Source organism: Lepus europaeus, chromosome 12 (assembly GCF_033115175.1).
Source record: "Lepus europaeus isolate LE1 chromosome 12, mLepTim1.pri, whole genome shotgun sequence".
Taxonomy (NCBI): domain Eukaryota; kingdom Metazoa; phylum Chordata; class Mammalia; order Lagomorpha; family Leporidae; genus Lepus; species Lepus europaeus.
This window is the reverse complement of record NC_084838.1, coordinates 96,032,361-96,044,180: the sequence shown is the minus strand read 5'-3', so window position 1 is coordinate 96,044,180 and position 11,820 is coordinate 96,032,361.

Below are 11,820 nucleotides of genomic sequence, written 5' to 3'. Positions count from 1 at the left end.
ACTGGGAGCATGATCCAGGAGCTGAACATGTAGGCCAGAGGGCAAGTCCAAATCCCAAGTTCTCCCCTTGCGTTTGCTAAATATAGTCTAATATTATTTTGGCAGCTACTTTTAAGTTGGATGTGTACTTTTTTTTTAACATAACATTCAAGAGTGCACAACATACCATCTTTTTGTTGAAGATTTATTTATTTGAAAGGCAGAGTTACAGAGAGAGAGGGAAAGAGAAAGAGAGGGAGAGAAAGAGAGCGAAATCTTCCATCTTCTGGTTCACTCCCCAAATGGCCTCAACAGCCAGGGATGAGCCAGGCTCACCAGGAGTCAGGAGCCTTATCCGGATCTCCCATGTGGGTGTAGGAGCTGCTGACAGAGGCTTACCCCACTGTGTGACCCCAAACTGCTTTTCTTTAGATAAATATTGTTAAATGACAATTCACTTTCACTGACAGTCTGGAAGCTAATAGTCTGCTTGTATATTGTGGCCCACCTCAACCTTTTGTTTAGTTCTTTCACACAGTCCATAATTTTGGTTAAAATAATCACTGCTCACTTGACTTTGCGTTTAAAAATGGTAAGAGGTAGATGGGTGTTTGTCCTAGCTGTTAAGACACAGGTTGCCGGCGCTGCAGCTCACTAGGCTAATCCTCTGTCTGCGGCGCCGGCACCCCTGGTTCTAGTCCCAGTTGGGGCGCTGGATTCCGTCTGGGTTGCTCCTCTTCCAGTCCAGCTCTCTGCTGTGGCCCGGGAGTGCAGTGGAGGATGGCCCAGGTCCTTGGGCCCTGCACCCGCATGGGAGACCAAGCGGAAGCACCTGGCTCCTGGATTCGGATCGGCTCAGCACGCCGGCCGCAACACGCTAGCCGTAGCGGCCACTTGGGGGGTAAACCGATGGCAAAAGGAAGACCTTTCTCTCTGTCTCTCTCTCTCTCACTGTCTAACTCTGCCTGTCAAGAAAAAAAAAAAAAGACACAGGTTAAGATGCCTGTGTCCTGGGGGCTGGTGCCATGGAATAGTGGGTAAATAGTGGGTAAAAAGCCACCTGCAGCACCAGCACCCCAGGTTCTAGTCCTGCTCCACTTCTGATCCAGCTCACAGCTGATGGCCTGGGAAAGCAGCGGAAGATGGCCCAAGTCCTTAGGCTCCTGCACTTCAATGGCAGACTCTGGAGAAGCTCCTGCCTTCTGGCTTCTGGCTTCAGATCAGCCCAGCTCCAGCCATTGTGGCCATTTGGGGAGTGAACCTGTAAGTGGAAGATCTGTCCCCCTCCCTTTCTTCCTTCCTCCCTTCCCTCCTCCCTGCCTTCCTCCCTCCTTTCCTTCCTCCCTTTTCTTTTTTTTAATATTTATTTATTTATTTGAAAGTCAGAGTTACACAGAGAGAGAAGGAGAGGCAGAGAGAGGTCTTCACCCATTGGTTTACTCCCCACGTGGCCACAATGGCTGGAGCTGGGCTGATCCAAAGCCAGGAGCCAGGAGCTGCTTCTGGGTCTCCCACGTGGTTGCAGGGGCCTAAGGACTTGGGCCATCTTCCACTGCTTTCCCAGGCCATAGCAGAGAGCAGGACTAGAACTGGCACCCATATGGGATACTGATGCCTCACGCCAGGGCATTATTTAACCCTCTGTGCCACAGCATCAGCCCAAATAAATACATCTTAAAAAAAATGATGCCTGTGTCCTGATTCCCAGTTCAGCTCCTGACTCTACCTTCCAGCCATTGCAGACCCTGGGAAGTAGTAGCGATGGCTCAACTAATTGAATTCCTAATTCCTGCTCTCCACTTGGGAGACCTGGATTGGAATCTGGGCTCCTGACTTGGTACTCAACACAGTCCCTACTATAGTAGGCATTTGGCAGTGAACCAGCCAATGGGAGATCTCTCTCTCTCTCTCTCTCTCTCTCTCTCTCTTTGCCTCTCAAGTGTATAAAAATAAATTAAAAAGAAAAGAAAATCATCCAATATATTGGAATTGGTAGCTAGTTCTCTTCCAAAGCCAGAAGAGTCTTTGCAAGGAATTTTCTTGAAGCCACGTCAGGATATAGAGAATAAACTGATTTTACATTTCTGTAACTACAAAAATGACTTAAAATTGATGCTTTTAATTTCTTCTAACAGTGTGGGTAAGGGGAGAGTCAGACAAGATTGACTGTCTTGTGCTGCAACAACTGGAAAGAAAAGGTGTGTAGGAGGGTGAAGGAGGCTGTTACCTGATGATCTTCGCCGATTCCCACCTGAAGTGTGCTCTGTCACACCGTCACCACGCCCTGTGGGGGTCTTATAGTGGGGCTGCCTAGCAGCTGGGGCTCCAGGCAAGGGCAGCTTGGATCTGCAGCAAATGTTGCCGAGCCCAAGGTGGAACAGCCAAGTCATGTTTGAAGAAGAGGGCCAAGGCTCCAGCCAGCAGAGTCTTGTCCAACTCGGTCAGGGTGACAGAGCTGAAGGTAGGCTCCAGACGCTGAGACACGGTGCCAAAAAGCTGCCAGAGCCAGAGAGCAGTGAGCAAGAGCAAGAGCAGCAGGGAGGGAGGAGGGTGCAGAAGAGTGGCCGAAGGAGAGGGACAGGTTAGGGGCCCCACTCCTGGACCACTCATGGTGGCTGGAAAAGGTCACTGACTCCGTACCCTGTTTTGGCAGTGACTATCCGGGCGGCTGTAATTCTTACAATTCACGGAACTGACACCTAAGATTGTTGCGTTTATTGTATGGTAATGATATGAGAGTACTTCAAAGAGTTTATGTAAAAGGAAATTGAAAGATGAATCTGTTCTTTTTTTAAAGAAAAAATTTATTTATTTATTTGAAAGTCAGAGTTACACAGAGAGAGGAGAGGCAGAGAGAGAGAGATATCTTCCATCCAATGGTTCACTCCCCCAGATGGCCGCAGATCTGAAGCCAGTAGCCAGGAGCTTTTTCCCGGTCTCCCACATGGGTGCAGGGGCCCAAGGACTTGGGCCATCTACTGCTTTCCCAGGCCATAGAAGAGAGCTGGATCAGAAGAGGAGCAGCTGGGACTAGAACCGGCACCCATATGGGATCCCGGCACTTCAGGCCAGGGCATTAACCCACTGCGCCACAGCGCTGGCCTGGATAAATCTGTTTTGTGGTAGAGCAGGTTAAGGCACCACTTGCAATGCTAACATACATAACTGAGTGCCAGTTGGAGTCCTGGCCACTCTGCTTCCAATCCAGCTCCCTATTAATGTGCCTAGGAAAGCAGCAGATGACGGCCCAAGCACTTGGGCCCCTATAACCCACATAGAGACCCAGATGGAATTCCAGGCTTCTGGCTTCAGCCTGACCATCCCCAGCCATTGCAGCCACTTGGGGAGTGAACCAGTAGATGGAAGACCTTTTTCTTTCTCTGTGTTTCTGAAACTTTATCTCTTTCAAATAAATAAAATATCCTAAAAAAAAAAAAGAGTTTGTTGTGGTGCAAAAAATTTTGAAGTCTATACATTTAAGAATCTTCAGGATCATGGAAAATGCATATTAAGAAAAAAAAACTTTAAAAAAACTTTTCTTCTTTTAAAAATATATTTTGGAGCATGCCAATTAATTACTTATTTGAGACAGACAGAGATCTCTCATCCACTAGTTCACTCCCTAAATGGCCAGGGCAGGGCTAGACGGGATGCCAGAAGTCAGGAACTCAGTTGGGGTCTCCCATGTGGGCAGCAGAGACCTACACATTTGAGCTGTAACTGCTGTCTTCCAAGATGCCCATCAACAGGAAGCTGGAATCAGGACTGGAGCCTGGTACTGAACCCAGGACTGATATGGGCTGTGGGTATCCCAACCCACAGCTTAACTGTCAGGCTAAGAGCCCGCCCAAGATTTCAAAATTTTTTGCACCAAAAACAAATTTTCCTTTGAATTCCGTTTTTCCATGAAGTTCTCAAGCTTCTGGACAATGTGAGAAGCTACAAGCAACTGAATCTACTCTGCACAGGAGTTTAAAATATCACATCTGTGATCCAAAAATCTGCAAAGTTTGTTAACGAAAAAATTAGTTATCATCCCTTAGTATAGATATAGGCTGTACCCTATGGTAACAAAGGCAAGCTATAAGAATAATACTCAAAACCAATAATTTCTTCGTCTATTAGCAATGACCACTTAGAAACTGTTTTGGGAGAGAAGGGCATTCACAATTAAGCCAAAATGGTGCAATGCCTCATAATACGATTATGATGGGGGCCAGCATTGTGGTGTAGGGGGTAAAAGCTGCTGTCTGTAACCTATAGGTGCTGGTTCAAGTCCCAGCTGCTCCACTTTCAATCTAGCTGCTATGGGCAAAGTGGTGGAGGACGGTCCAAGTGCTTGGGACTCTGCCACCAGTTGGAGACCTGGATGAAGCTTCTGGCTCCTTCAGCCTGGCTCAGCCCTGGCCGTGGTGATCACTTGGAAAGTGAACCAGCAGATGGCCGATTCTCGCTCGCTCTCCCTCTGTCTCTGTAACTCCAACTTTCAGATAAATAGAGATGATGATGGTTTTCTTACTGAAGGACATAAAAGACAAACGAGAAGATGCTTTAAAGAAATTCACTGGGGCCGGCACTGTGGTGCAGTAGGTTAAACCTCCGCTTTTGCCGCTGGCGTCCCATATGGGCACCAGTTCCTGTCCCAGCTGCTTTTTTTCCTATCCAGCTCTCTTCTATGGCTTGGAAAACTAGAAGATGGCCCAAGTCCTTGGGCCCCTCCCTGTGTGGGAGACCCAGAAGAACCTCCTGGATCTTGGCTTCAGATCTGTGCAGCTCCGGCTGTTGCGGCCATCTGGGGGAGTGAACCATTGGATGGAAGATATCTCTCTCTCTCTGCCTCTCCTCTCTCTGTGTAACTCTGACTTTCAAATAAATAAATAAATCTCAAAAAAAAAAAAGACCTTTCACTCTGCCTCTTCTTCTGTCTGTAACTATCTCTCAAATAAATAAACTTTAAAAAGTGAAATTCACTGATTAAAGAAATTCAGTATTGTGAATATATACATTTTCCTTGTTGATTTAAAAACTGAAGGCTACTCCCAAAGCAAAGTCACAGTGAGAATTAAAAAAAAAAATAAAGGCTGGCGCCGCGGCTCACTAGGCTAATCCTCCGCCTTGCAGCGCCGGCACACCGGGTTCTAGTCCCGGTCGGGGCACCGGATTCTGTCCCGGTTGCCCCTCTTCCAGGCCGGCTCTCTGCTGTGGCCAGGGAGTGCAGTGGAGGATGGCCCAAGTGCTTGGGTCCTGCACCCCATGGGAGACCAGGAGAAGCACCTGGCTCCTGCCTTCGGATCAGCGCGGTGCGCCGGCCGCAGGGCACCAACCGCGGCAGCCATTGGAGGGTGAACCAACGGCAAAAAGGAAGACCTTTCTCTCTGTCTCTCTCTCTCACTGTCCACTCTGCCTGTAAAAAAAAAAAAAAGTAAGAACATAGAAAAAAGTTAAGCTTGTATTATGAAAGTTTTCAAACAGAGACTGGAAAACTAGTGATCCTTGCTCTCAGTCAACCATACTTTGTTACAGTTGCCTCATTAACAGGAAGGGCTAAAGACATGCAGGTCTGTGTGCACCGAAGTGTTGTAAAGTTCCCACATTCTGTTAAAAAAAGATAGTGAAAGGGGGAGCAGTCCTCACCTGGGGAGCAGAAGGTGCAGTGGTGGGGGGAGGCTTCCTGTCCAGACAGCTCCACTCTTGCACGGGGTGACCCGGGTAGACAGGCCCTGTGGACTGGGACAACCTGCTATTTCTGGAGTGAAATTCACCAGCCTCTGCAACAGTTTGTGAAAACATCCCCCTTGGGGGCAGACACTGTGTCCAAATCCTGTCTGGCAAGACAGTTTGACCTTGGTGAGACCAGTCCTAATTCCTGACAAACACTGGATGTAATTAACAAAGGGTTGGGGAGGGCGGTCCCTTTGCTATATGGGCTGTGGAACCAACTGCAGCTGTGTAAAACCTGCCGCACCTTTTCTCTCCCTTGGCTTGAATTTTCTGTTTGCATACTGCAATCCTAATGAGCCCCAAGTAAACTTAATTCTTCCTTCTCAAGTGGGCTGATGTTATCTTGGTCCATGATTCTTAACACTGCTTCCATCTCCTTAGATCTACTAATCTGCCAGGCTGTTGTCATAAAATGCAGCAGACACGAATTTTGCAGTCTGTTCATTTCATTTATTTCTATTCTCCAGGAGTTTGGAGAAATCCAAGATCAAGGTGTTGGCCGACTAGGTTGCTGAAAAGGGTCTTCGGCACACAGTAGGTCCCCTCTACTGTGTCCTCGCATGTCAGACAGACATACCACTCTTTCTTCTAAGAACAGTAATCCCATACGGAGGGCCCCACCTGCATAACCAAATATAACCCTAATTAGCTGCCAAAGGTGGCCTCTGCTCCAAATACAATGTGGGGGTTAGGGCTTCAACATAGGAATTTGGGGGTAGGCACAATTCCAAGTGACATTAGAATAATGCCACTCACCTACATACATGCATTACTATTATCACACCTCAAATATTTAACAGTAGTTCCCAGTGTCATCAAACTGTCCCAAACATGTTCCCTTTTTAATATGTGTGTGTGTGTATATATATATATATATATATGATTTATTTATTTGAAAGGCAGAGTTAGAGAGAAATAGATCTTCCAACTGCTGGTTCACTCCCCAAATGGCTACCAATGGCCAGAGCTGGGCCAATCAGAAGCCAAGAACCAGGAGCTTCCTCTGGGTCTCCCACATGGGTGCAGGGGTGCAAGCACTTGGGCCATCTTCTGCTGCAGGCACATTAGCAGGGATCTGGATCAGAAGTGGAGCCGGCACTCATATGGATGCCTACAGTGCAGGCGGCAGCTTTACCTGCTACACCACAGTGCCAGCCCTCATATGTGCACGTTAATCAATAGGCTAAATGTCTCCTCTCCCCTCAGGTTGCTTTGCATTTTTTAAAGATTTATTTTTCTGGGGCCGGCGCTGTGGCACAGTAGGTTAATCCTCTGCCTGCAGCACTGGCATCCTATATGGGCACCTGTTCTAGTCCTGGCTGCTCCTCTTCCAATCCAGCTCTCTGCTATGGCCTGGGAAAGCAGAAGATGGCCCAGGAGCTTGGGCCCCTGTACCCATGTGGGAGACCTGGAAGAAGCCCCTGGCTTTGGATTGGTTCAGCTCCGGGTGTTGCGACTGTTTGGGGAGTGAACCAGCAGAGGGAAGATGTTTTTCTCCCTGTCTGTAACTCTACCTCTCAAATAAATAAAATCTTTTTTTTTTTTAAAGACTTATTTTTCTACAGGCAGAGTTATAATGGGAGGAGACAGAAAGAGAGATCGTCCATCCTCTGGTTCACTTCCCAAATGGCTGCAACGGCCAGGGTTGGTCTGTGCCGAGACCAAGAGCCCAGAATTCTGTCTGGGTCTCCCACATGGATGGCAGGGGGCCAAGTACCTGGGCACATTAGCAAGGAGCTGGATAGGAAGTAGAACAGCCAGGACTCAGTCTGGTGATTGATACAGGATGCGTGGCAGCCTAACCTGTTGCACCACAAGGCCAGCCCCTGTCACGCATCTTCAGGTTGCTATGGTTCGAGCACGGTTTGGCTCCCTCACCCATACCGATGCTTAAATCCCAAAGTCTTATGTTACTTTAGGTAAGTGGTTAATAGATTATAGCGACTTGATGTAATTATGTAATTTGGGCATTGGGTATAGAGAGAAAAATCTGAGTACTAAACGGCTCTTTTACCACAGGGCTCTTGTTTCCTTACAAGTCTTCCAAGCGTTCCTCTAACCCTAGGTAGCCTGTAAACTAAGTTAGGTCTCCAGGCTTGATCAGATGCACGGCAAACATTTTTGACTCGGATACTCTGTAAGTAATCCTGGACTCCTCCTGTTGTATCACAACAGGAAGCACAAAATACCTTGTTCGCTCACGCTTCAGGGAGGCAAACTTTGATGTAGAGTTTAAGGTGGTGACAGCCGTATCTATAGGGGTTTTTTGAGGGACAGGCATTGGTGCAGCAGTTAAGATGCCACTTGGCATAGCAGCATCCCACACTGGAGTGCCTGGGTTCCAGTCCTGGCTCCATTCCCAATTCCAGCGTCCTGTGAAGGCGAGAGCTCAGCTGCTTGGGTCCCTGCCACTCACATGGGAGACCTACATTGAGTTCCTGGCTTCCAGCTTTGGCCTGGTCCAGTCCTGGCTGTTGTAAGCATTTGGGAAATGAGCCAGAGAATGGGAGATTGCTATCTTTCAAATAAAAAAGTTTTCTAAAGGTAAATAAAATTAAAAGGATAAAATATTTTTGGAAAACAAAAATAGGAAGAGGAACTCATCCCACTTGACATCAAACCATTTTTATAAAGCTACTGTAATTTAAATAATGTGCACAGACACAAATAGGCAAAAAGATCAATAGAAAAGACCAGAATCAGAGCACAGTATAAATGAGAACCGATTTATAAAAGGGTAACATTTTCAGTTAATGTGGAAAATGAGCTGTGTAATACAACACATTGGGATAAAAATAAATTCTGTATCCCCCAAATGAATTCTAGATAAAAAACTAAATACTTATTCAAGAATATGTCTAAAGTAAATAGAACAAACAAAAATTTTACACCACCTGGAAACCTTAAAAAGAAAAAAACTGGTGAAACTGACTTGACACTAAAATCTATTGTAGAGCACCATGAATAGAGAGAGTATGTCACAAAGATTAAATGGGCAGAATCTGAAAAATGTTGAAGGGCTGCTGCCCATAATGTATAACAAGCTCCCACAAATCTAAAAGAAAATGAAAACAGTCAAGTAGAAAAATAGGCAAAGCAGATGAGTAAGAAATTCTTAGAAAAAGTATTGCAAATATCTGGGAACTCTATAATATGCTCAGCTTCACTTGTAATCAGGGGAATGCAATGAAAATAAAGGTGAGGGGCTGGCATGTGGTGTAACGGGTTAAGCTGCCGCCTATGATGGAGCATCCCATATGGGCGCAGGTTCGAGTCTGGACTTGAACTTCTGCTCCACTTCCAATGCAGCTCTCTGCTAACGCACCTGGGGAAAGCAGCAGCAGATGGCCTGAGTGCTTGGGCCCCTGTACCCATGTGGGAGACCTGGGGATGAAGCTCCTGGCTCCTGGGTTGGGGCTGGGCCAGCCCAGGCCATTGTGGCCATCTGTGGAAAAACCAGAGGATTGTCCCTCCTTCCCTGTAACTCTGCCTTTCAAATAAATTGTTTTTTAAAAGAAAATAATGAGATAGAATTTTTTTTTTGAGATAGAATTTTTATTCTCAAACTTAAAATGTTGGTTATATTTAGTAATTTTAAGACTAGGGGAAAACAAGTAGCCTTAAATATTGTTAGTATCAATGAAAAAATTTTTAAAGATTTATGTATTTGAAAGTCAGAGTTACACAGAGAGAGGAGAGGCAGGGAGAGAGGTCTTCCAACCACTGGTTCACTTCCCAATTGGCCGCAATCAATCTGATGCCAGAAGCCAGGAGCTTCCTTCCGGTCTCCCACATGGGTGCAGGGGCCCAAACACTTGGGCCATCTTCCACTGCTTTCCCAGGCCATAGCAGAGAGCTGGATCTTAAGTGGAGCAGCTGGGACTCAAACCAGCGCCCATATGGGATGCTGGTGCTGCAGGAGGCAGCTTTACCCACTAAGCCACAGTGCGGCCCCTCAATGAGAATTTTTTAAAAATACCCTTTGATCTACCTGTTACATCTCCTGTGGATATACACCTTATAACAGTCATGGAAGAATTGCTTGTACTAGTTCTCCCTCCTAGTACAACTTAACATCCACCCTTAGAAGGCAATGGAAAGATGCAATTAAAGGTGTCCATTTTGGTGTGAAAAGCTTTTGAAATCCACATTTTTTCCCCATAATATGCATTGCCCAGGCCCCTTGTTTCCCAGGAAGGGAAGATATTTCCACATAATGATAGGGTTTCCTCCTCCTCATATACTAGGGGAATGCTCGGGCGGTATTTATGGCACTTAATTCTGTACAGTCTGTGCCTTTTATTGGGATTTCTAGTGCCAGCACAGTCTGAAACTTCTCTCGGCACTTCAGTCCTGGTTGGACATTTGGAAGAGTCATTCTCAGAGAACAGGCCCTGGGGGTCCTTACGTTTCTGTGAGTCTGGGGGAACCACGTGGAGTCCCTACTTGGGTGCTCGGAGGCCCTACTGGGGTAAACCCCTCCGAGCCTGGGCCGACAGCTGAGCTCGCTACTGCCGCGGCCAGCAGTCCGGCCGCAAGGCCTCCCCTTCCTCCTGGTCCCAACACCAGGCTCGTGAGCCCCGCGCTGCAGGCTCCCCGAGGCCCGGGCGCGCCGCCCCGCCACGGGCTCCGCACTCGCGGATCCTCGGCCTTGGGCGGCTCCCTGGAGGCAGACGGGGGGCACTGGGCTGCGGGTCGCGGGTGCCGGACGGAGGCAGGCCGGGCGCACTCCCCGCCTTCCTTATTTAGCGCTGCTTAGGGGGTTCGTCCACCGACCGTGGGAGCCCAACGGCCCCTCCCCGAGAAATCAGCCTTTCCGAGAGGCCCCCGGGGGACCGGCTCGGAGCCACCTTCCTCGTCCGGAGGCTGGCGGTGGTCGCCGCGGGGTAAAATGTGAAGAATGCCGGGGGTGGGGGGAATGGGAACGGCTCGCAGACCGCGAATTCGGGGTCCCAGGAGACCGAAGCGCTGCCTTCCAGCCCCCCCCCCCCAATTAAATGCTACCACGGACATCCGTGTAAATAAATGACAGCTCCCACGAGGATGGGACGGTCTGGAAACCCAGGGGGAAACAAGAGGGGCTGTGACCCCCCGCCCCCACAGCTCGCTAAGGTACAAGTTCAAGGACGAAACTCCCAGCCGCTGGCCTCGGGACGTCCTCCCAGCTTCGGCCCTGCCCCGGGGACGCCTCCGCCACCCGCGGCCGCAGGTGTAGACGCTGTTCCCCGGGTGGGTGCGGGCGCTGGCTCCCCGAGGCGCGCAGCCGCACGCCCGCTCCGCCGCGCTCCGGCGGGAGCAGTTCCGTCGCCTCCTGAGGGGAGCCCCGCTCCGGCTTGCTGAGCGACACGCGGGGCGTGCCTGCCTCACACGGCCCGGCGAGGTCCGAAACCAGCTCCCCCGCAGCCCGCGAGGTGCGCACGGCCTGGCCACTCCGGGCTCCTTCCCAAGCCGGCGGCCATGGCAGGGGTCCCTTTCCTTTCGCTTGGCGCGAATAACGAGGGAAGCCCAAAAATACTTAAAAAATAGAGTGTGCGTGCCCCAGACCCGGAGTGAGTGACCAGGCGGGGGTCTCCGTAAACGCTGGGGGAGGGTCTGCCTGAGGGAACTCGGACGCGGCCCGGCCGGCCCTCCGAGGCCGCACGCCAAACAAAAGTTGGGGGCCCCCTCCGGGGGTCGCGAGCGCGCTTTGTCTCTGATTGGTGAAGCCGCTCAGACTTTTCTTTATGGCGTCACCGACTACCTGCCTGTAGAAAGGCCCCGTCCCCGTGACGTCACGCGGCGCCGGCCAATGAAAGGCCTCCGCCTGCGGGCCCCGAGGAGGGTTGTGGGCCCTTTTTTGTGAATGAAGCTCCACGGAACAGCCCTCCTGGGGTCCCCGGGAGCCGCGGCCCGCTGTGCTCGGGCGCCTCGGCAGCAGCGTCCGCGGCCGCGGTGGGCGCGCGCGCTTTGCCCGGGCAGCCCCTGCCGCCGGCCGCAGCAGCGGCGCCTCGGCCGCGCCAGCGGGCGGCGGGCACCTGGGGGCGGGCTGGGGGGCGCCGGCCGCGGCAGGAGGCGCTGTAGCGAGGGCTGCGGCGCGGGTCCCGCGGCGGCCGCGGGAGGGAGCGGGCCGGGCGCCGTGGG